The sequence below is a fragment of the Excalfactoria chinensis genome, chromosome 6 (genome assembly GCF_039878825.1).
Source record: "Excalfactoria chinensis isolate bCotChi1 chromosome 6, bCotChi1.hap2, whole genome shotgun sequence".
In the NCBI taxonomy this organism is placed as follows: Eukaryota; Metazoa; Chordata; class Aves; order Galliformes; family Phasianidae; genus Excalfactoria; species Excalfactoria chinensis.
The window spans coordinates 13,279,869-13,303,643 of NC_092830.1; the positions used below are offsets into that span (position 1 = coordinate 13,279,869).

A 23,775-nucleotide genomic window follows, 5' to 3' on the forward strand; every position below is an offset into this window, starting at 1 on the left:
GAGTACTCTGAACACATGTCTAAGTAACTCATCCTTTTATTTTGTTTGCTTCTCTTACACTGATTCATGACCTGCATTTCTTTCAAATGGAAGAAGGGGAAAAAGACAGATTTCTTGGTAACGTGCTGTTACCAAATACAGCAGAGACAGAAAATCACAGAGAAATGCCAAGGGGAGTTTTTGAAGAAGGCAGGAATATCCATTCTTTGCATCTCTGAAAGATCAACTATGTTACTTTACAATGGGTTCTATCACCAGCTGACTATTGGTTGATAATAAGGTTATTGAGTGTGATAATGTTATGCTAAGAGTCCCCTCCTCCAAAGAAAAGAGGGGAGGAAGCGTATTTTCACATCAATTCCTGAAATTTGTCTTTTATTAAAATAGGAAGGAGAGTACATACATATGTTACATCATGACAGTGACTTATTGCAGAACATTATTTTGTCTATAGGAAATTGCAGTTCTGAATGACTTTCAGTGTCCAGTTGGCATCTCACTAGGGGTATTGGTACTTCTCTCCTTTATGGATGCTTTAGAAGAAAGGCATACTTCCAGGAAGAACTAGGCTTTAGTCTATAAGTCCCTTTGCATGCTTTTCACTATTATGATCTTTGTCTCCCTTGAGTCTTTCTTTTGAAATACTCCTCTGCAGCAGTTAGGCTTTCATTGCAGGCTAACAGAGGAGAAAGAGAAATAAGATTAATTGTCCCCCTGGTAGGAGCTCCTTTTTCCTCAATTAGTACAAACAGTGGGAGCATCAGGAGCTATCTTGGTTCTCTCAGATTCTGACATTATGGATAGCAGAGTAGTCATGACCATTTCAGTTGCCTCAGAAATAAATATGCTCATCCCAGCAGCTATTTACTTTTTTCCTGCCCACAGTCAGTTCTGCAGCATCAGCTCCTTTGAGGTGGATTGTAGGACCAAATGAAAATGAATATTCTCTTCTCTTCCCCAAATGATATTGGTAGAAGTTCACTGAAATTTGAGAGTTCTAGGTAGATTTGGGCTGAAGTGAAAAAAGCGTGGCCAGCAAGTTGAGGGAGGTGATTCTGCCCTTCTACTCTGTGCTGGTGGGGCCTCATCTGCAGTAGTGCATCCAGATGTGGAGTGCTGGAGAGACATGGACCTGTTGGAGCACGTCCAGAGGAGGGCCACAAAATTGTTCCAAGGAATGGAACACCTCCCCTACGAGGACAGGTTGAGAGAGTTGGGGCTGTTCAGCCTGGAGAAGAGTAAAGCTTTGAGGTCACCTGATAACAACCTTTCAGTTGCTACAGGAAAGAAGGGGACAGGATCTTTTAGCAGAATCTGTGGTGAAAGAACAGGGGGAAATGGTTTCCTCTTAAACAGAGTAGGTTTAGGTTAAATGAAAGTAAAAAGTCTTTTTACAGTGAGAGTGGTGAAGCACTGGAACAGGTTTCCCAGAGAAATGGTTGATGACCTGTCCCTGGAGACTTCCAAGGTAAGGCTGGATGAGACCCTGGGCAACCTGACCTAGCTGTGGTGTCCCTGTTTGCTGCAGAGGAGTTGGACTAGGTGACTTTTAAAGTCCCTTCCAACTCTAAGGATTCTATGATTCTGTTTCCTTGAATTTATTTCCTGCTCAGTTCTTTCTATTTGAGCTGCTTTTCAATGACAGTATCAGAATCTTTGACATTCTCCATCCTGTCAGCAAAACCAGTTAGTCTAAATGTGAATTAAGGTGAGTAAGCTGGAAGGCTTTTGAGTCTTTCTTTTACAAGAAGATGGATGTGAAAGAGTGCATGTACATTTTTTACATTAGCAAGACATCTTTAAAGTAGAATTGATTAAATTGATTTTTCATATATGCATGTATATATTTTTCAATCAGTGAATGTACTTTACTGTGTGGAATTTTTATTTTAGAGTGGTCTGTAGTCCAGAGAGGGATTAACTGTTCAACTGCAGAAAACACCAACCATAGACCCATGGTAGTGTCAAAAAAACAATTAGGTATTAAAGTCAGTGTTACAACATCAAAGGTTATATCTTAGGATTCCATATTCCACATATGGAATTCTCCCTGACTTGAGGATTAGTTAACAGTTGAATATTTCTCTTACTTAAAAATCAGGGAGGGAAGTATACATGGGATTTATTCTTGTTGAGACTTACAATGTGAGTGTTGCTATGGCTTAACTGAGACACCTCACTGCAGTGTCAGTCAAGGGAGTGAACTTCGGATTCTAATCTCTGCATGAAAAATAAAGGTTTTGTTTTCTTAGTATCGGAGTGAGATGTCTGAGGTGAGCTAGCTGGATTCTGATATAGTCCTATGTCTCTTTTTAGCTAGGAGTAAATTACATCTTTAACAGAGGAGTGCATCTGCAACAAGAGTGACAAGTTTGAAAAAATGTCTATACATATTATTGTGAAGAGTAAAATGTTTTATGGTAGATAATGGTGCATTATTTAATGATTTTCATTTGAAATATCAAATTAAGTTTTTCATCCTTTGTATCTGATGTAAATTAACATAACTCACTTCAAATCAGACTGAATTTCAAGTGAACTGCCCTCTTCCTCTGCATCTTTACTGTCTTTTCTTATGCAAGACCTTAACAAATTCCAAAGTATGTGATTTTGCTTAAAGCAAGGAAGAAATTATTTAAAATCTTTTTAGCTCAGAATGTACTTTGGAGATGTTCTAGAGCAGGTCTTGTGTATTTTTATTTATAGGCATAAACCACAGTGATGCAACAACTAGACTGTAAAACATGGATAGATAAAATGGCTTCAGGCAGTTAAAAAGCTGGCAAGAGGATCTTTGGGTTACTGTATTATATTTCTTATATGTAAGAACTGGGGGGCTATCACACGAAGTTCAGGAAATCCTACAGAAATCCTAGTGATGCACTGGCTAGCAAGGAACAGGTGTTCAAATCAGGCTGTCTCTTGCTCTGTGTTCCTGTGAAGTAGGCACAAATTATTAAATAGGTTAAAGCTGCATCTGCTGAAGGCAAGGAAAAGTAAAATTAGAAGTTGCTTAAAATGACATTTCAGCCAACTAAAACATTTTCTTATAAGGACTCAGTGAGTTTTACCTTGCCATTTTACTTTCTTTAGACTGAACTTGGTTGAAATGTTTCATGTTGTAAGTAAAGCTCACTTGTTTCTCAAAGGGACAAGCCTCTTCGGAAGCGAGAAATTCTGAAATAATGTGACATGGGTATGAGTAATATATACTATTAAAATCAGATTTCTCTGGGGGAAAAATGTTCAATGTGAACTGTAGAATAAGTGCGTGTGACTTAAAAGCCTGTAACGAGAAACTGAAACCAAGTTTCATACCATTTGACAGTGAAAGCTTGCAAAAGATTTTGTCTTCTTAAGATGGACCTCCAAAATAAAATTAAAATCTCATTTAAAATAGTGGATTATTGCAGCAGGAAGGCATATGAATGTCAGATTGACAATAATAAGAAAGACTCCTGAAATGAATGACAGATATGGTTTTATGAAAAAAATGTGTTAGCATGCAGTACTAGATAATTTATATGATATGTGACTAGTCTAATAAAACCACTGAGAGGGGAAAGCAAAATTATATAAAAATATATAAAATTCTCACATTTGTCATGCTTTAAAAAATAATGAATAACAGAAGACAAAAATGAGAGTCAAGCAATAGTTTTACCAGAGATTGTTTAAGAAATGGCAGGAGGAATGCTGTGTTCATTAAAATTACCCAAACCATTCACTCTCCCATATGTTGTGGAAATGTGATGTTGCTGTTCATTTATTATTATTATTATTATTATTATTATTATTATTGGCCACTTCTTAATAAAACAAGCTATCAAAAAACTTACAAGCTGCAAACTAGGTGTTTACTAAGGAACTCTGCAGTACTGATTTGACTGTGGAAAACAGTAAGAGCTTTCTCTGAGCAGCCTGGACAACCCCATACCTACTAGTTGTGAGCAGAGTCCACCTGAGGTCACTTGATGAGGAAGAGGAAGTTGAAAGCAGAAAGTAGCCTCATAATCACAGGCACTGGTTTTCATGGGAAGCTTTAGCCACCCTGATATTTCTGGAAAAGCAACACTGCCAGTATGCATACCCCAGATGATGTTCCTGCAATGTGCAGATTGAAAGAAAGAACTGCATGGGAATGTGCTGACTGGGGACAGCAAGTTGCAGTGACCAGACAGTAGTGGAGTTCAGGATCTTATATGGAAGAAGCAAAGCAATAAGTAGGATTGTAACCCTCGACTTCAGGGGAGCAAATTTTGACCTCTTGCACTTGGAGCTGTTCCATGGTTTAGAGCATTGGAAATGAAGGAGGTCCAAGAGATTGACATTCAAGTACAACTTCTTCCAAGATTAAGATCAGTGCACCCCTATAAATAACAAATCAGGCAAAGGTGGCAGGATACCTGCGTGGATGAGCATGCTTGGAAAAGCTCAAATGGAAAGTCTATGGAATATGAAAGAAGGGTCTGGCCACTTGGGAGGAATATAAGAACACTGTCAGAGTATGCAGAGATGCAGTGAGAATGGCTACAGCCCACTTGGAGCTAAATCTGGTGAAGGAGGTCAGGGTCAACAAGAAAGGCTTCTTCAAGTATGTCAGTAGCAAAAGGAAGGATAGGGAAAATGTGGACCTATTGCTGAATGAGGTAGGTGTGCTGGTGATGGAGGACACAGAGAAGGCAGGGTTACTGAATGCTTTATTTGCTTCAGTCTTTACTGCGAAGATTGCCCCCCTGGAAGCAGGTGTTTGTGTTGTCATGAAATAAAATCAAGAGAAAATTTTCAAAGCTAAGATGGTTTTCCACATGTGGAGTTGAGACCTTCTCGTGGAGAAGTTCTTCACTGATACCCACTTTCTAAATACTGAATAGGTCTTTCAACCTGAGACAAAGAATATTATTCATCTGTAACAGAGGTAACATAAAAGACAGCACAGTAGGATAGGTTTCTTTTTTCATCTCCTATTAGATGATGTTAAAATCCCAAAGGAAATAATTCTATCTGAACATTTTAATAAAACTTAAACTTTAGTTAATAGCACTTCTGTTTAACACTTGATTTGGAAAAGCATTGTGGTTTATTGATATTTGAGCAGGTGCAACAAATGTGCTGTCCTTACTTTAAATTAATATCTGATACAGTCATGAGAAGTGGTTATTAAAATGGACTTGTCTTCTGTATTAATTAGGATTTGCTCTCAACTCTTCTCTGAATGCCTCTGATGGGGAAAAAAAAAATATTTCTCCAGACCAGATGGTGTCTTTTGTCAGGTTAACTCAAATATCATGTCTGCTAGGTATGAAGTGTTATGCAGATAATTAATTTATCCCTTCTTTGACTAAGCTGAGTTAGACAAAACCATCTACCAAAGCTCTGTAGAAAACTCTGATAACAGTTTAGGTATAGTGCTGGATCCAATTCAGGTTCTTTTGCTTTTGTTGATTTGTACCTTGCTGTCAAGGTACAGGCTTTTCTACTTTCTGTAGAATCATTGTGGACCAAAATTATTTTCTGCAGTGTAGGGAGAATGAGAGCAGAAATCTAATCCCAAGCAGAGTATTGACATTTGCTAGCCCTATTGTATTCAGCAGTGACCTTGGTTTTTATTTTGTTTGGAGATCAGTTAAGACATGTGTGCCTTTCCCCTCCCTAGCTAGTAGAGAACTCAGCACCCCACAGTATGGGAAGCTTTGACTGGGAATATTTTTAAAAGACGGCACAAGGAGATGAATTCACTCTCCAGTGCACTATACTAGCCCAGGACAACAGGTACTTTTGCTAGGTGGGACTTTACCAAAGCTGGTCTTGCAGATTTATTGTTCTGCCTCTGTAAGAAGATTCTCTAAAAAAGGCAAATGATGCATTATAATTTACTTTCTGTTTCATCCCCTAAAAGCGTTAAGTACCATAATTTATTATCGCTATTTCATGGGGGAAGCTGGGACGCTAATGTAGAAATATATGATGGAAGTCTGAACTTCTTTTATCTCTACAAAGGTTAAAAAAAAAGGAACAAGACAAATGGCTCGTACTTGCTTAAGTTCTAGTTTTAACTGTCGAAATGCCGACAAATGTTATTAATCAAATCTATTTCAAAATAGCCCATGTTTTCAGAGTGCAGAACAGCCCTGGGGCTGGGTGACAGAATGGAGGGTAGGTGAATGGTCTTGTAAATTTTGATGAAGTTCCTTTATAGTTCCAACACCGAGAAGAAAGTACTAAGCCATGCTGTGAGTTTGTGGAAGCCTGGAATACTTCCAATGAAAACCGAGGATCTCATTGAAGATGTTTCTGTGTACTCAGGAATGACTTTTTTAACTGAAACTCTTATAACTCAACCACCTGTTAGCTGAAAACACTGCCTAACTGCAGGTAGCATGGTAACTCCCTACTAGCTGATATGTTACATGAGCTGCCCTTCCTTTTCTGTGTCTAATGAGTAATGGAAATGGTGTTTTTTACTAATGCTTACTGTTCAGTGAATGGCAGAATGATGTGTGACCTGAATAAATATTTAAGTATATTAGTGTCAGTGAAATTTTCCCCTTGCTGTAAAATGCATTTCAGAATATGTGAGGCAATTCAGAAGGGTAAAAGCAGTGAACTGGATTTGTCCCAGATTATATATTGTAGTTTACTCAGCCTCTTCTTTAATTTAAAGGCTAAATAAATTTTGATGAATAACGACATCTTCATACATTTTAAATTGAATTTGACTGTGAAATGTCAACTAGGCCATATAAACCAATACTAAAATCAGTTAAAAAACAAAACAAAACAAAACAAAAGCAAACAAAAGCCTGTGCAATTGTGTGTGGTGATCTGGATGCACAAGATTAAAGAAAGCAGCAATTGGAGTAAGATCAGCATGGCAGAACATAAATCTCTTAAGTTAATGCCAAGAGAAGGATGGGCACTTTTTGAAACAGGGAACTATGTGGGAATAAAACTTTTTGAATGCTGACAGTAGAGTCAGTTGTCACATCTGCTCTGACCCCTTAGTAGGAATTTTGTTCAAGATGGGATATTTGTGACACAGATTCAACCCTTGCTAAACTTATTGCTGTATTTATCCTAGACAGTGAACTTTGGTGCTGATACTTGTTTGGCTCTGATACATCTGCCACAAGAAATGATTGCCTCCCCATTTTAGAGATTGTGCAAGACATTTCTGATAGATTGGCCTAAAACATCTTCCTGTGCATCTTTTATCTCCAGATGGTTGATGTATCATCTTCTGAAGCCCTCTCTCCTCATTCTTGTCTTTCTCATGGAGAGAGGCAGAAAATGAACAAAGAACAGCACTAAACACTTTCCCTATATTACTCAAATGAATTATTTTTTCCTGTGTATCAAGTTTAGTTTGTTAAAACCCCTCATTTTCTGAATACTGCTCAAAATAGCAGAAACCCTTTCCTCTAAGTTATTTTTTTTTTTGCCTTGTGCAATTCTTAATGTTTTGTTGTTTTTTTTTTTTTTTACCCATTGTCATTATGCCTGTTTTTGTATGGATTTTATGTGTTTGAGATGCACAGTGAAAGCACAGCTGCTAATTTGTTCTGGCAATTTGGCTGGAAATTGCCAGGTACTGAGCACTCCCAGACATTTTAATGGAAAGTTTCAGCTGGACTGTCTCAAGGGTGTGCTTATTTTGCTTAAACTGATTCAGTCATTTCTCATCATTTCTAAAGCTCTCAGCTTGTTACTTTTTCAAGTCCAGATGAATGAAAAGGATTCTGTCAAATGTTTTGAGGCACACTCTTTGTTGCAAAGAACATCTACATACATGGGAAGGCATTAGAAAGTGTTCTGAGTTATTTTAACATTGGAAGTATTTGTATTTCTGTATCTCCTAGAAGCATTTGCATCTAGATGATGTATGTTGCAACTTTCTTTTTGGAGCATAAATACCTGTTAGGTATTTATGAAAAAAAAAGTCAAACTGGAATGGAGTTCAGACTGTTGGTATGCATGTCACAGATTACATAGAGAGAAGGAAATGTGCAGAGGGGGTTCAGAACAAGAAAAACTGAAAACCAAGTAATCCAGAGTTAGGCAGTAGACAGGCTGTGCAGCATATTAATTAGTTTCCACATCCATGGGAGCTATCTCTATCTGTGTGTGTTAGTCAGTTCAGGCTACTGTATGGAAAGAAGTTCAAGGATGGAGATGAGCATGACACAAACAGTTGGACAAGGGCAATTGTCTCAGCAGAGTTTGGTGAATACCCCCTGGCAGAGGCACTCTTGCCTTGTCTAGTTCGTGGTACATCACTTAGACACTGATGGTCAAAGGCAGTACTTCATTAAAGTCATTGGTTGAATTTCTTGACTGAAATCTTGAAATCAATAGCAAAACTTCTATCAGCTTTTACTTGGAACAAGATTTCATCTCTTGCTTTTGGTAAGTACAGAGAAATTGTAACTACAAAGGCCAAGGCTTTCAAAGCTACCAGGAAGATTCTGAGCGCCCTGAAAACATGAATTGTGGGTGTTCATTTTCCTTGGCAGTTCTTGCAGTCTGAACTCTATGTTAATGGATAACTGTAATGAAATATTGAAGACCCTTAGAGTCAGGACATGTGAAATTCACTGTGTATGGATTGCTGAAATGGCCAGTCAGCAAGGGCCAGACTTCATCTTGCAGTTGCACAAAGGTTCAGTTACAGGGCATGAGATTTACAGCATGCTTTAGAGTGATATTTTCCTTGCAAAAAGAAAACTTGAGTTGCAGACTTAAGAGACTTTGACAAAAATGTGTAGTGGAAATACATAGGAATACCCTCGAGGTTGCTGACACTGAGTCAGGCTGTCAAAGGAGGGGTACAAATAAGATATATACAAGTTACCTATCCAAAAGTAAAGCCTCCTGTTTTATTCTGTTGGTCCATGACATTGGAAGTGAATGTTGGTGGTTTGGCAGTAGAGGCTGAACCTTCCTGCCAGTATTTCATTACATGTTAATGCTGTGTGACAGAATTGGCTTCTGACATCGAAGTGCAGATGAAGCAAAGGTTTGTACCTGAATCCCTCCATGCAGAAAAAAATGGCACCCATTGACATTTATCAATACTTGCTGAACATTTGTAGACACCAACCAGCAGATGTGAGCACAGTGAGGTAGAGGGGTGGTGCATTTCAGCAGTGGTGACAGTGAGTCACCTCTGCCAGTATAGACTATTCTGAACACAGCATGCAGGCTCTTGTTCACCTCTGGTGAAAATGCAGAGCTAATGGTAGTGACAATGCTGAAAAATAGTGTTTTGCAGCTGAGAATTTGCTCTATCAAGTAGTGTTATTGTGTGCTTTGCATCTGCTGTAGTTTCCATGGAAATAAATAGGAGACCTCACTTCTGGTACAACCTATGTAGAATCATGAAAATCATTTTTCACATCTGCGTGCTTTTTGATTTTTCTGGCAGAAAAACAGATGGCATTTTGTCAGCTAACAGATTATAACCATGACATAATCCACTTAAACGCTGGTCATGTGAACATGTAGGTAGTAACTGCTGAAGTTAGCTTTTTTTTCCCACCCTCCATGGTAATCCATGAATTGGCATTAAAGCTCAATACTTCTTTTGAAGCAACACAACTTCTTCTTTTGAAGAGTTTTGTAGACATGAAGGGTAGAACTGAATTCACCTGTGAACTATAAGAAGTGTATCTTTGTGAGATTAGAAGAATTCCTACAGTCTCCTGGGGGTTTGCCTGTGCTATTTGAACCCTAAACTAAGTCTGTCATCTAGTTTTTTCTTTCTGGAATAGAAGCAGACATCACAATCAGTGTGGTCCACTATCATTCTTTGTCTTGTCTTGAAGGATATTTTCCAGTGCGAATCTGATTAGGGCAGAATTCTCCTCTCATGATCTGGTTGCCTCACCTGCCAAGGATACAGTATTTTTTTAGTTTTTTTAGTATTTGTTGAATCTTGTTGAATCAAAACCTGCCTTTTTTCTTTCTTTTTTTTTTTTTCCCTCGTGTCTCTCCAGTCTGTTTTGAAATCTGAACAGTCATTTCATTTATTTTCCCAGACTTTCAAGAAAATGAAATGAGAAGAGTAGTGAGACTGAGAAAATGTACCTATCAGCCATTTTCATTATGCTCTCCTGTTTGCAGTGAAGAATCTGCATGGTGTTTGGATTTTAGACAGACTACTTATCCATCTTATATTGCTCTGCAATGCAGAACGGCAATATTAACATATGCTTCTGTTTTCTTTTAATAGTTCACTGGGATTAGGAAGTTTGGATCTTACCCATGTCTGTATAGGGAGAGAGTTAATATTCTTTACTTATGTTCATAGAGTTAATTGAGAAATAATCCTATATGAAGTACTTGAATTTTTTTTTTTGTATGTTTAAGTTATATTTTGTGTATTTTTAAGTATTTATTCTTTTAACAATACAGTTCTCTTCATGAAGTATTGTAGGTTACCAAGAAATAGATACTTTTTTAGATGTTACCTTGTCTCCCGACTAATCCAAGTAAATATTCCTACAGACAAGAAGCAAATCTAAACTCTTGCCAAAAGTCCCGTAACAGCAAATTCATAGACCTGATCCAAAGGGAATAGTTATGTATTACACTATTAAATACTGATAGCTCTGTATTTACAAAACCAAACTAATAACAAACTGAACAAATAAATCTCCTGGAAGACTTCTGCTGGAAAATGAATTTTATGTTAAACAGACTAGTTATAAAAGCTGATAAAACTGTGAAATCTGAAGTATTGTTATTAAAAGATATTGTGCTTGCTGACTTATTTCAGATCCTAAGACTTACTGGCCTGGCAGTGAGGTAGATCAGCTTTAATCTCTAGAAGGCACCACAGTTTTGTAGGTTCAGTCTGTTACACAAAGAGGCAATAAGTACTTTCTGTGTATCTAGAAAATAGATTTTTTAAAAATTTGATTAATAAGAGATCAGTTACCAAACAAGGGCATTTTACCCCTCCAGCATGAGAAGACTAAAGATAAGTACACGGAAGTACTGCTTATGCTTCACATAACTTTTTTCATTTGTTTTTGTTTTCCCCATTGTTTACAGGCATCTGTAACCAAAGACCTGCAATTTACAGAGCAAAGGGAAGGGCAGAACGATTCAATGAGAGCAGAGGTTAAATGAAAGCATCTTTTGTCAATTGAATGGAGCTGCTAGAAAACTCATGACTGCCAGAAAGCTTCCTGCTTCCAGAAGGGAAAGAACAGACATTTCAACAATCAGTTTCTGGCTATTGGTCTCAGCTTTGGGTAAGTGAATATTTTAGTGAACCACAGTAGTGTGACTTGTTCACTGAAACTGCTAAAAACAAGGTGCTGCATGCAGATAAGGCAGGAGACAAATACTTGTGTAAAATTAACAGAAAGCATGAAGGCTTTGAAATAGAGGAGTCTAGCACAACTCTGTCAATTCTTTATTCTGTGTAGTTGATAAGGTGATATGTTAAGCCATTACATCAAGATGATGTGTTACCGATAATTAAGTGCTTTAATAGCAAAATAGTTATATGATAAAGAAGTTATCTGTTATGCAGGCAATACAAATATTAAAAAGTGTGAAGGAATACATCTTCAACTTCTAATGGAACACTGGCAACGCATTTGAAGATAATATGGGGAGTAGTATCTGGTCTGTACATTGTTAACATGAATATGTGAACTTGTCAGGCTAGACAGTTTTGTCATGTGTAGAACCAGGCAATGCAGTATGAACTGGCATATTCTTTTAAGGTACAGATGATAAGAGCAAAAATTTGGCTCGACAGCATTAGTGTTTCTATCTCCATAAAAGCTCTCTGCTTACCTGAAATGCATCTGACATACTGCATGACACTTATTCTTCCACCAAATTAATTATGCAGCTTCCCTTTTCAGCTTGCCATCACTTAGCATTATTTTATCTGGAGAAGAGTGTGAGCCTGAAGTTGGCCCAGGTAGGCTGGCTGGGCTAGGTGGACCATTGCCAGAACATTAGGCTGTCTCTATGCATTCTTCCCCAAGCCAGGGCAGTTCCTCCACGGTTCTGGGTTGTGTTTTCTACACTGTTTCCATGCCCTGGCTATTTTGCTTACATACAGATAGCAGGACAGAACTCCTTTTACCTTACACATAATGGTTAAGGTTTGAAGGAACCTCTGGAAATGATCTGGTCCAACTCCATTTCTCGAGAAGGAAAATTTTACGTTAGAGGGCTACTGAAGTCACAAGTGAAGTTCATTTAATACCTGGTGTGTGCCCTCAAGAAGTATGAAAGCAGCCTTTCAAAGCCATAGAAGCAGAACTCTGCACTCCAAGTTATCTACGTTTTGTTTAAGTTTTCAGAAATATTATGTAATTAAATTCATCAGTAAGTAAAACACTTGGAGTACCCATACTTGGATGGAGACCTGGCTGTGATTCTGAGTGTCTGATGATAATCGTAGCTAGTGGCATTTTTTATTGTTTATAAAAATCTTGTAAGATTTATTTTTTCTTTTGTTCTTGGTTTTTCCTCTAAGAGTCTTCTGTAGACAGGGACATTCATCTGCATAGCCCAGTGGAGAGTTCACTGCATACACACAAGAACATTGTTTGCCTCTCACCTCATATTCCCAAGAATGTAGATGTCACCAGGACACTGCAGGTTTCCTGCTGCTTTCCTGTGACAAGTGATGATTTTTGGGATTCCTTTTGGGATAATGATCAGGGCCCTTTGAACCGTAAAAGGTGGGCTGTGATCCAGATCGTGTCTACTGGTCTGTGTTTGCCAGATGTGACCTTAGATTTGGGAAAAGTCCGTTAGTTTCTGGAAGAATTACAACTTACAAATGGACTGTCTCTATGGCACTTTGCATATACATGTATCACCATAATGAAATAAAGAGATTGAGGGAAAAAATGTTAGCATCAAGCTCTGCTGTAGCTGGAATTTATCAGTTTTACCTTTTCCTTGAAGTCTAGTAATTAAACTTATCATTACATATTGCCTCCCATCAATTAATGAGCTAAGTAGGTTTGTCAGTCAGCAGCCTTAAATTGCAACACTAAGTTTTTATGAAACACTTTTATCACTGATTGCGTATTTGGGAAAAGATTACTGGCTTAATGATTCCTGAGGCACATATTCTGAATGAAAAACAACTAACATAGCTCAACTTCTTTCAACATGAAATTGTATTAATTGTATTCCAACAGAAATACAATTAAAGAATCAAAGCCCTGGCTATTCTTTTCCTTTTAGGGTCTGTTTTTGTGTTCTTCTAAGGTGAGATGTTCTCAAATACTTGTGCTAATAAGAACTTTTCTACTGAGGCTGAAGTTTTTTATTAGCAGCTGCAACAGCAGCAACTGATAATGAGAAACATGGATGAAAATAACTTAAAAACATTTAAAACTACTTCAACATTGTTTCTAAGTTTAATTTTAAAGTATTTTTTTGTCCTGGATATTTATTTTACGTATACAGAATAAATACTGTTTAGAAATCAGTCATATGTAGGGAGAATATATACAAGAAACATTGTTTGCTGCATGGATGTTCAGTTAATGAAGAATTAAATCAGATCTGTAATTTTTGCTATGAATATACTGGAAATTTGGATTAGTTTTTAGAAACACTGTGTTTCTAAACGTTAACAACTATAAACAAGTGCTTTATTTAGGAATTAATAGTGATAGAACTATATAATTTTTTTAGCTTCCCCTACAATACTCTCATTTATATTGCTTCATAAGTCAATGACTGGCAAGTTGCCAGAATAAATAGTGCATTGTTATGCTTTTAGATGAAAATAGACAGAAAACTATAAAAAAGAAACCAGAACAAATTTATGGAAGAAAATCCATTAGTGACTGTTTGAAGAGAGGCATCTTTTCTCAGCCCAGAGGGATCTGGGCTTACAGTCTTCTGAAGTCAGACAGATGTTTGGGGGTGATGGAGGAATCGTCACTTTAGCTTGTGCCACATCTTTGCCACATCTTTTACTTTTTGCTGGGAAACTGCTCATGGCTATTGCTGGAGAGAAGATGCTTTACTGAAATGAGGAGTTTTTATCCGCGTTAGTGCAGGTCCAGCTTCTTATAGCCGTGGTAATGACAAATGGTTTGCAAGAGAGAGTCCAGATCTGGAGTAAAAATGTTAATCTAACCAAGATATTAGATACCTTTATTAAAGACAGCACTGTGTTTCTTCCACACCTCTTTTCTCCTATTGTCTTTCCAGTGTCATTTGAGTCATCGCTCATTTCTGAATAAGAAGTAGGAAAGTAAATGTATATTCACTTCATCAGTGATAACAGCAATCGGTACATTTCCTTTTCTAAAGTGTGTTAACTAGACCTTTAGGTCTGCAAAGTTTATATATAGGGATCATAGAATAGTTTAAAACTGGGAAAAATGCTCCTGAGCAAAATCTTTGGATGTGGTTTCAGTTCTCTGATTTAGAAAAAAGGATAAAAGCAGAAATGAGTTCTTCAGTATGCTGGCTGGAAAGCAGTTGCAGTAGCAGCAGGAGCAGCACACCAGTCTACAGGCAGCCATAGGGTAGGAAGCCTTCTTTCCATTATTTCTGCTGTCTCCATTCTCAGCTTTTTACTCCCTCTAGGTAATGAGAGATATATCTGAAATACACAAGGGAAATAAATACAAGGACAATGATAGAAATAAAAGACAGTTCTTGATAGCAGTGGAGCAATGAAGATACAGCAGTGTGTTTGATTTATTGTGGTGTTTTTTAGTAAACGCAAAAAGATAATACTCTTAGATTTTTAAATGAAGAAACATGGGGAAAAAAAACCCTTTTTATTGTTGAATGGAAAATAACTAGCAGCAAGACATTTTACTGTATGTGGTGTTATCCCCATGCTTTCACATCTTAGGTGGTGGACTGTGGAACAGGATTACATCAATCTTTGAATGTGGTACTACTTGGGCCATCATGAACATTTTGATACTGTAAAGAAACACATTGTTCTTTTTTCAGTGATAAAGTGGCTTCTTTATTTTATTTTATTTTATTTTATTTTATTTTATTTTATTATTTTATTTTATTTTATTATTTTATTTTATTTTATTCTATTTTATTTTATTCTATTTTATTTTATTCTATTTTACTCTATGCTATGCAATTCTACGCTATGCTATTTTATTCCATTCTATTCTACGCTATGCTATTTTATTCCACTCTATTCTATGCTATGCTATTCTATGCTATGCTATTCTATGCTATGCTATTCTATGCTATTCTATGTTATTCTATTCTATTCTATGCTATGATATTCTATGCTATTCTATGTTATTCTATTCTATTCTATTCTATGCTATTCTATGCTGTGCTATTCTATGCTATGCTATTCTATGTTATGCTATTCTTTTCTATTATATGCTATGGTATTCTATGCCATTCTATGCTATTCTATGCTATGCTATTCTATTCTATGCTATGCTATTCTATTCTATGCTATGCTATTCTATTCTATGCTATGCTATTCTATTCTTTGCTATGCTATTCTATTCTTTGCTATGCTATTCTATGGTATTCTTACCGAAAATTCATAAAAAAGGGCGCAGTTATTTTTGTCCTCTTTCTACATCCCAAATTTCTGATTGGCAAATATTGATGTTTACAATTATACAAGGAATTCAAGGGAGTGATCTAATTTATACTCCCCATGCTACCTCACCCAGTGATATAAATGATTGTATCTTGTTGACTTGAAGGAGGTGTCAGCAACAGAGAGAGGGGAGTGTTTTTCTCAGCAATATCATCATTATGGATATGGTCAGTGAGACAGGGAAAGGTTGAAAGAGGTGAGATGACCAATAGGTTAATTATTAAAAAACAATTTATCTGTTTTTATTTGTTGATCATTCACTAGACCCACAGTTATTATTAAGTTTTGCTTTATAACATACAATCTTTCCTACATTCAGTTTAGCACCCTGCTAAGTTATCTGTTGTCCTCATTACTGCCATGCTAAATAAACATCTTTCTTCTTCTGGTGGGCCAGGTGATGAGGTAATACTTACGCATAATTCAGTACATTTGAACTACCTTTTTTATTTTTATTTTTAATTTTTAATTTCCAATGAAATGTCATATGAGAAAAGAAGTTCTGCTACCTCTCAGCTATTTTCATCTGTGCTGCAACAGAAATCAATGTTTCTGTGCTTTGGCTGTCCACTGAACCCCTCCCCCAGTTTTCTGTTTTGGTTTGGAATATATTGTACTGCTTTCAGCCCCATTTGTTGGCTTCTGATTCTTCTTTACAAGACCCCGCGTGCCACTTCTCACTATCTCCAAATGTTACTATGGCACAGTGATGTGGCCTTGAATCGGTAATTTAACTTAAAGCTGCTTTTTCCTGGGCTTCTTTCCAAAACTACCTGGTCTTGTGGGGGTAACCAAATCAGAGCTAATCTTTGGATGTGTGTGTTAATATGGAGATGGTATGCTTATATTATGTGGTTAGACACAGTCCAAGTGTGTGTATTATCATTATCTCATATCCAATGATCTTTTCAACCAGTATTTTTAGAGTTAATTACTATTATCTGTTAACTATTCTATGCAATTCAAAAACATCTGAATGAGCATAGCTCGGGCACTCAAACTACATTAACAGTACCCAACAGTGACTCTATACACTAGGCATATGGCTCTAATTTGGGCATCTTCACATTTTTGTTTGCACATTAGAGGAAAAGAAATGGGTATATCGTGGATGATAATACAGTCTCACTCTTGATTGTGTCACCATGTGCCACAATTAAGGATATGCATGTTTCCTAACTATGCATTTCAACTTTTAGTATCTGTGGGTTTCTCTTCAGTATGAGCCCAAATCCAGCTTCTAATGTTTGAACTGGGGATACTTAGAACAGTTAGGTAAGGCACTTTATGATGTGTTGACAGTGCAGTTCCAAGCCAGACTCTCCATTATCAGCTTGCTTTTGCCAGCAAGTTCTCTTGATTTGACTTTGTGTAATGTCAGGTATCTAAAACAAACGAACAAACCAAAACTAAGCAAATTTTAGCATGTGATACTACCAGATACAAGTTTTTATTTTTTTTTCCCTTTTGACTTTTCTGGTCATACTCATCTATTTATTCTGTTTGCTTTATTTATTTTAAATTAGTATTAAACCACTTGATCATATGTTTTACTTAAAATGGGTTTATTAGTGTTAGTGATATCCAGATCAGCACGATAAGCCTCAATTTTTTAATCTCCATTTCCCATTTTTTTTTTGTCTTTATTTTCCATTTTATTCTTTCTGTCATTCCATGTTTCCCACTCCTTCACTAACAGACAAGCTGTGCTGCATGTATTCCCTGCAGCTCATGTTCCCTTCATCCACAGCTATAATATTTTCAATGCCAGTCTTGTTTTCTCACCTCTGTGGTTTTATTTCCTGTCTTCTCTGCTGAAATGTAAACAAACAAATTCTGAAAATAAATACTTCGGATTAATACATGTGTTTGCACTTCTACTGTGAGGTTGCAGTACTGTCTGTTTTATGGGAGGAGTGCACAGAGAAGTCAACTTTACAGAATTCTTTTTGTTCAACATGGCCACTGATTTCTGTTCTAAGTAAAAAGGATACACTAAGCTGCTCATTCTCTTTATAAACTAAACAACTGTGAGAATTAAGATGCAGTTCTCATTAATAACTTTACACGTACAGTGTATGCCTTTAATAAACACATGACTAAGAAAGATGCTAGCTACTTCTGAAAGGTCTTCCATACATTGCTGAAGTTCTTCAGACAAAGTATCCTTGAAGGATATGAATTTTTGTCAGTTTATATCTCTGTATTTTATAGAGGATGCATACTGTTTCAACATAGCATTGTGCGCTAAGCAAACTTCTAGAATTTTTCAAACCAAAGCTTTTGATAGAAGTCTCCTTATTTTATGGGTTGTTTAGTACTGTCATTCTACTTGATGGGGATAAGTGACAGTTCAACTAATAAATTATTGCAGTTTTGATTTTCAGACTTTTTAAGTCTTGTTTTGGTTGCTGGACTCTTTCAAAGGCTCAGTACCACTCTGTGTGGCTTAACAGGTGTAGCTTTGTATGCTATATTGTCCTTAGCCCACTGGACTCTCAGTTTTGCTGATTTAGAAGTATATGTTTACAGATTAGTTATTTCCTTGGCCAGCAGTTGGTTACAGCTTATTACATCTATTAATAAAGTGAAATATTTTAAAGTCTGCTGCTCAGCTAATATATTAAAAGAATTCTATGAAATACTGCACAGTCCAGACTGGATGAAGAACACATTGAAAGCAGTCTTGTGGAAAAGGACTTGGGGATTTTGGCAGACAAAAAGCTTGATGTGAGCCAACACTGTGCTCCTGGAGCCCCAAGGCCAACAGTATCCTTAGCTGCATGAAAAGAGGAGGGGACAATAGGGAGAGGGAAGTGATTGTCCCGCTCTTATCTGCCCTTGTGGGACCCCCATCTGGAGTACTATGTCCAGAACTGGGGCTCCCAGCACATGAAGGACATGGAGCTATTGGTAGCCTGTATTTGTAGGGGAGGTGTTCCAGCCCTCTTAAAGCCCTCATGCTTGAAGATAAGCTAGTTCAAACCTTTTAATTACTTAAATGCTCTTTTCTTTGCAGTGGTATATGAAGAAGCCAGCTGTATTGTTCAGAAATCCACACAAACTGTTTTCTCAGTTGCGCCATGGCCTTGTACATTGATCTAGAAGGATCCTTGTAGCAGTTTTGCTCATTTTCGTTTAAACTGTGGGTATGGGAAATTGGTAATCACAGCCTGAACCTCTGATTAATCAGCTGAGGCAAGTGTCGGGTCAGTTGTGGGAGCACAGGTGAGAGTAATTTAGCTGTGCTCCCAGAAGGGGTGGAGCTCAACTCCACCTCCTCTAGACCTCATTTAAGGGCTGACCACCACAAAGGCAGCATCTCTTGGAGATTGCTCCTTGGTGGAGATTGCCTCAGCATTTCCCAGTGAAGGCATCTGTATGGGTGAGTTTTTCCTCATAAATAACCTTTTGAATATCTGTTACCATCTTTGTATCATTCCACCTTAAAACTGTGTAATTTTTCTTTCTGTGTGAGTGAAAGAGGATCTTTCTGGTCAAAGACCTGGTGCACTGTTCTTAAGTCAGGCGTTACTGTGGTGTTGATGTCTTTTGTTGAAGAAAGTGCTCTAAAATGGTAAAATGCTGTTATGGAACTGGTTCTCAAAGGATAGTTACTGCTGCTACCGGTGGTGAATTATTACTACTAAGAAACTAAATACCGGCATAAAATGTTTCATCATGTACATATCTGATTTATACTCTGTTTAAATAAAGACAGATCATCTTAAGGTTGGTAATAGCAGAAAATATCAGCTGATGTGTTTCAGGACGGGATTAGATTAGAACAGATACATCTGAAACTTGGGAGTAGCTTGCTAGGTATGTAACTACTCATGAGGATTCAGGTGCTTTTCTTTGCTTTTCTCCATTCTCCAAATTACTGTTTGGTCCTGGCTCACAGGGCTGTTTCAGTTGTTTACTGCAGCAGGATATATCAGGTATTAGGATGTCTCAGAACTTGCTTCTTCAGGGGTTGCTTTCTAGGCTTTTCGGTTTAGTAAGCTCAACTCAGTATATTTCATAGCAGTGGGACTGTGTGTGAAGAGGTATTGAGCTGCTGTTAGGGGCCTTTACTGTCTGCTAGCTCTTTCTGCTGCAGAAGCATTGTTGTAGAGATGAGCAAGCTCTCTACGTCAAAAGGGATAGAAACTCCTGTTTCTAAAAGACTTCCTACTGCTCTAAAGGAACAAAAAAGGCATTCATGAATGGGGAAGAGCTTATGCCTTCCTCTTATGACTGGGGTCATCCAGAATGAAAGTTGAAATAATCAGATGTTATGGAGGTAGTTATGATTAAAGGCTGTGATGTGTCCTGCTCAAGGCTAAATAATGCCAGTAACAGGTTTTTTTGTTAGAACAACACTGAGTGATGCTCTTGCTCATAATGTGCTAGGTGAAAAGAGGAGAGCACTACAATGCAGTCTTGCATCTGTTTTTTTTCCTTGAATTATTCTATGGGAAAAGGAGATATACATGTATTTTAAGTTATGATGACAAGAGCATTCATAAGAGGTTGGTAAAGCTGTGACACATGGTAACTCCTAATTAGCTATATTGCCTCAGATATATATATATCTTTTTTTTTAGTCTGTCAGAAGCATCATTCAACTCACATTAATCAGCAACATCTCCCAAAATGAGAGAAAAAATAAAAGATTACTTTGTATTTAAGTGGACTGAGAGTGTGGCGGGAGATGTAAGAAAGATAAATGCTCTGTATCTGGAACCTAAGGATTCTTTTCCTAAGAAAGTAATGCAACAGGGCTATTTCAAAATGTGTGTTAGTAATACAGGATATCCATGTGATACAGTGCTTTGCAGTATTTAACTTCTAATTCAGTTTACTAGAATTTTGTCAACTCTGTGTTAAAATTGGCAGCTATAAGTGTCCTGGTGACAAAATTCCTTGCACCAATTGCTCTTGACGAGCTGTTAAGATGTATGTTTCAATATATTTGCAGAGTGTAGTTAAATGTGGGACTGCTGTAGTCACTTGGAGAATCAGACCAAGTTAGAAAATAAAAAAAAAATTAAGAGAAATAGAAGAAAAAAACCAAATAATTGGAAGCTTTGGTATTGTCTCACAATATAGTTCTTGGGCTCCTTCAGCACAGTCTGACACCACTGCCTTAATCTGGCTGAGGACTTGTAAAAGCAATCACACTTAACCAGTAGGGTGTGGAGGTGGTCTGGGGAAGCCTGTCTTACCCAGCTGTTATTTGCACCTTTGTCTCTTAGATTTTATTTTATTATTATTATTTTTTATATCAGACTCCTTTATACTCTGACTGAAATTTGCATGTCTTTGAGTTCATTATTTCTATGACTATTTATCCATGAAATTACTGTACAGTCATAGCCAAGGTTCTCAATTTTCCTTGTGTAAGACAGTCGTTTGTTTAGGATGGGGAATGTTGTCACATGTAAAAACTGTACTACTATAAATAACAAACAGGAGCAACTGTGGTTATTTTTATTGTTTTATGCAGAGCAGTGAATAAATATAAAATAATAAGTACTAGCAGGGTGGGGAAAAGGGCTGATTGCTTTAATTAAAGTCTGCGACAGCTTCTGATTTCTTTGGCATTTTAAATTACATAGAACTGCAATGTAATTTAATTTTGAAGGTGTTTAAGCAGTCCATTCTTGAGTATTGACTGATTACCTTTTGCTCCATATACAAAATTTGTATAACAATTTATCTTACGGTTGGTAAAGTGAATGGTGCAGCACAGCTCCTGCTTTGCAAGATTATTTTCAATCAGTAATTAGGACAACATCAGTAACTGAGAATGAATGGAATAAAACACTAATGGCTGAAGTAGGTTAATGGAAGTGCTGTTAAACCTTGCACTGAAAGTAATAGGCTTATATGAGCTGTTACAACACATCAGGAAGGTGTTCAGTAGTCCCTAATTACCTCTAACTCCTCTTGCTCTTGTAATAAGAGTTTTTGCACCTCCTCTATCAGTGTTTGGAGTATTCTGGGACACAAATCTCATCATGTGGTTTTGGGAGAGCTGTGCCACACCTTCAGGCACAGCTTTCAGTGCTAACATATAGTATGGAATGTTTTGTATATGCATGTTTATAAAGCTAAAAACTCAGTACCAACTAGAAATATAATAGGAAATTTCAGGAAAAGGCATTATTTTGACAAAGCTATTTCATAATTGAAATGTGTGTTCCTGGAAGCTTTTTTTTTTTTTTTTTTTTTTTTTTTTTTTTTTTTTTACAAGAAATTACAACAGTTCCTTCACTTTAGAATTACTTTTCTACCTCAGTTAATAACTAACCTAGAATAGAAAATTTTCCATCTCAGGAGCAGAAAAAAAATCATAAAAATAAGCTGATTTTTCGCTGCTAAGAGTTCAGCTTCGATGCGGAAGCATTATAACAGCTACCTGTTCTCATCAGTTGTGTACCAGTTGCATTTTTCCTTCTGAATTTGACCAACCTGCTGCGATTTCAAAGTTAAATCATACGTTTTCCTAGTTTTGTAGCTCTTAGAAATGTTCACCCTTCTTCTTTTTATCTCCTTTCACAAAAATTTTTATCATTTTCATTCATGTTAAGAGTTCCCACTGTTTCCTCTGCTGGGTTTCCTCTCTTACTGCTTTCCTATGTATTTGTAGACTACTGGCTATCTCTTCTAGTCAGAGAAAGTTACTTTACAGCTAGAAGTAGGTTCTGTGCAGAGGTAGTGAACTTACAGTTGTTCATGGGATACCAGATTAACAGTCTACTTTGTCAAACATTTGAAATTCCCATTGTGCAGTGTCCCAGGGAACCTCCTATTCAACTCTCCCAATTAATTGCAGATGTGACCTTTTAGCATCTCTGGAATATTGTGTGTAGTTTAGAAATGAAAATGACAGAAAATAACCTGGTATGTTTAACATACCTTATATGGATGATCTGTAACTTTTATAAATAAAGAAGCAAGAAATAGTTTTAACCCTTAAGAAAACCATACAGTATTACAGTATCTAGCTGTGGAAAGAATTTCAGATGCTCTCAGTGCTGATCATTTTCATATGCAGAACAGCTTGAGCTGGTACAAAATGCTTCTTTTAATGAAGCTGCTGAACTTGTAAAGGATGAACAATTTTTTGTCCCACTTGGAAGGAAAACAGATCTAATGCATACATAAACTCCAAGGGTTTTATTTTTAAGATTCTGTAACAAAAATATTCCTGAGAGTGTTTATAGAAGATTCTGTTCTGTGTGAGTTCTGTAAGAACTAAAACACCTTAATTTTCATGTAGTTTTCTTTCTGATGAGAATAGTGTTACTTGCTCGGGCATTTAATGTATGCTGACCTTCAGTTCATAAGGCAAATGTTCAAATGAATTATTCCCATGGAAGAGGACTCTGAAAAGATCCTTGATATGAACTCTTTGTTAGCAGGGCTTTAAAAACAAACAGCAGTAGATTGTTTGAGATCTGTGGTTCATCCAGCTGCAGCTGCACCACCTGTTGCTTCAAGACAACCAGGCTGAGGGGCTCTTGGGTAAGAACAGTAGGGATGGTTTGGGGGTTTCTTTTTTGTAATTAATTTTTTAAATATGTACCCTAGGGAAAGAAAAGGGGTGGGTGAGAAACATTGTGCAAGGCAAAGATGACTTGGACTCTGGCAGCCCTGTGAATGGCATAGCTCAGAAGTGGGGCCTGCATGGCTTTCTGCTCCATGGAAGGGCAGGATGGCGAGCATCCTTAGGCATGCCAGCAGCCCTGCTCACCTCTTGGGAACCCTGGTTTGGAGCTGACTTTCTAGGGCTGCTGTGCTCTGCTTGACAATGTCTCTCCCACCATCTTTCACAGATTTATTTTAAAACTAAGAATAGAGTTTGTTCAGGTGGCATCTCACTGCTGCCATCAGTCACTGCTTTAACAACCCTGTACTTACTGATGTGTCCATCCAGCATCTGCTGGCTCTGTGACTTCCCAGTACGCTGGTTCCAGGATAAAATCTTCCACTTGGAAAAATTCAATCACTCATTTGCTATTTAAACCCTGCCACTGTTTTCCCCCTTTTACAACTCTTCACTGGTAGCAAGTGCAGGCAGTAGGGGCTGCTACCTTTTTCACCAACATATCCCTGCTCCAAAGCAGTGCCTGTCTGTGCTTCCCAGCAGCATGCAAACCTGTTCTGCAGCTGCTTTCTGCTGGCAC

General features: G+C 37.3%; 1 long non-coding RNA gene across 1 annotated transcript in view; it reads left to right on the forward strand.

Annotated features, from left to right (window-relative positions):
• The first annotated feature begins 11,064 nt into the window (after positions 1-11,064).
• Positions 11,065-23,775, forward strand: part of LOC140253777 (uncharacterized) — a 347,687-nt gene continuing 334,976 nt past the window's right edge. The window contains exon 1 of the long non-coding RNA XR_011903983.1: positions 11,065-11,258. This is a non-coding gene — a long non-coding RNA (uncharacterized lncRNA). The remainder of the gene's footprint in view (positions 11,259-23,775) is intronic.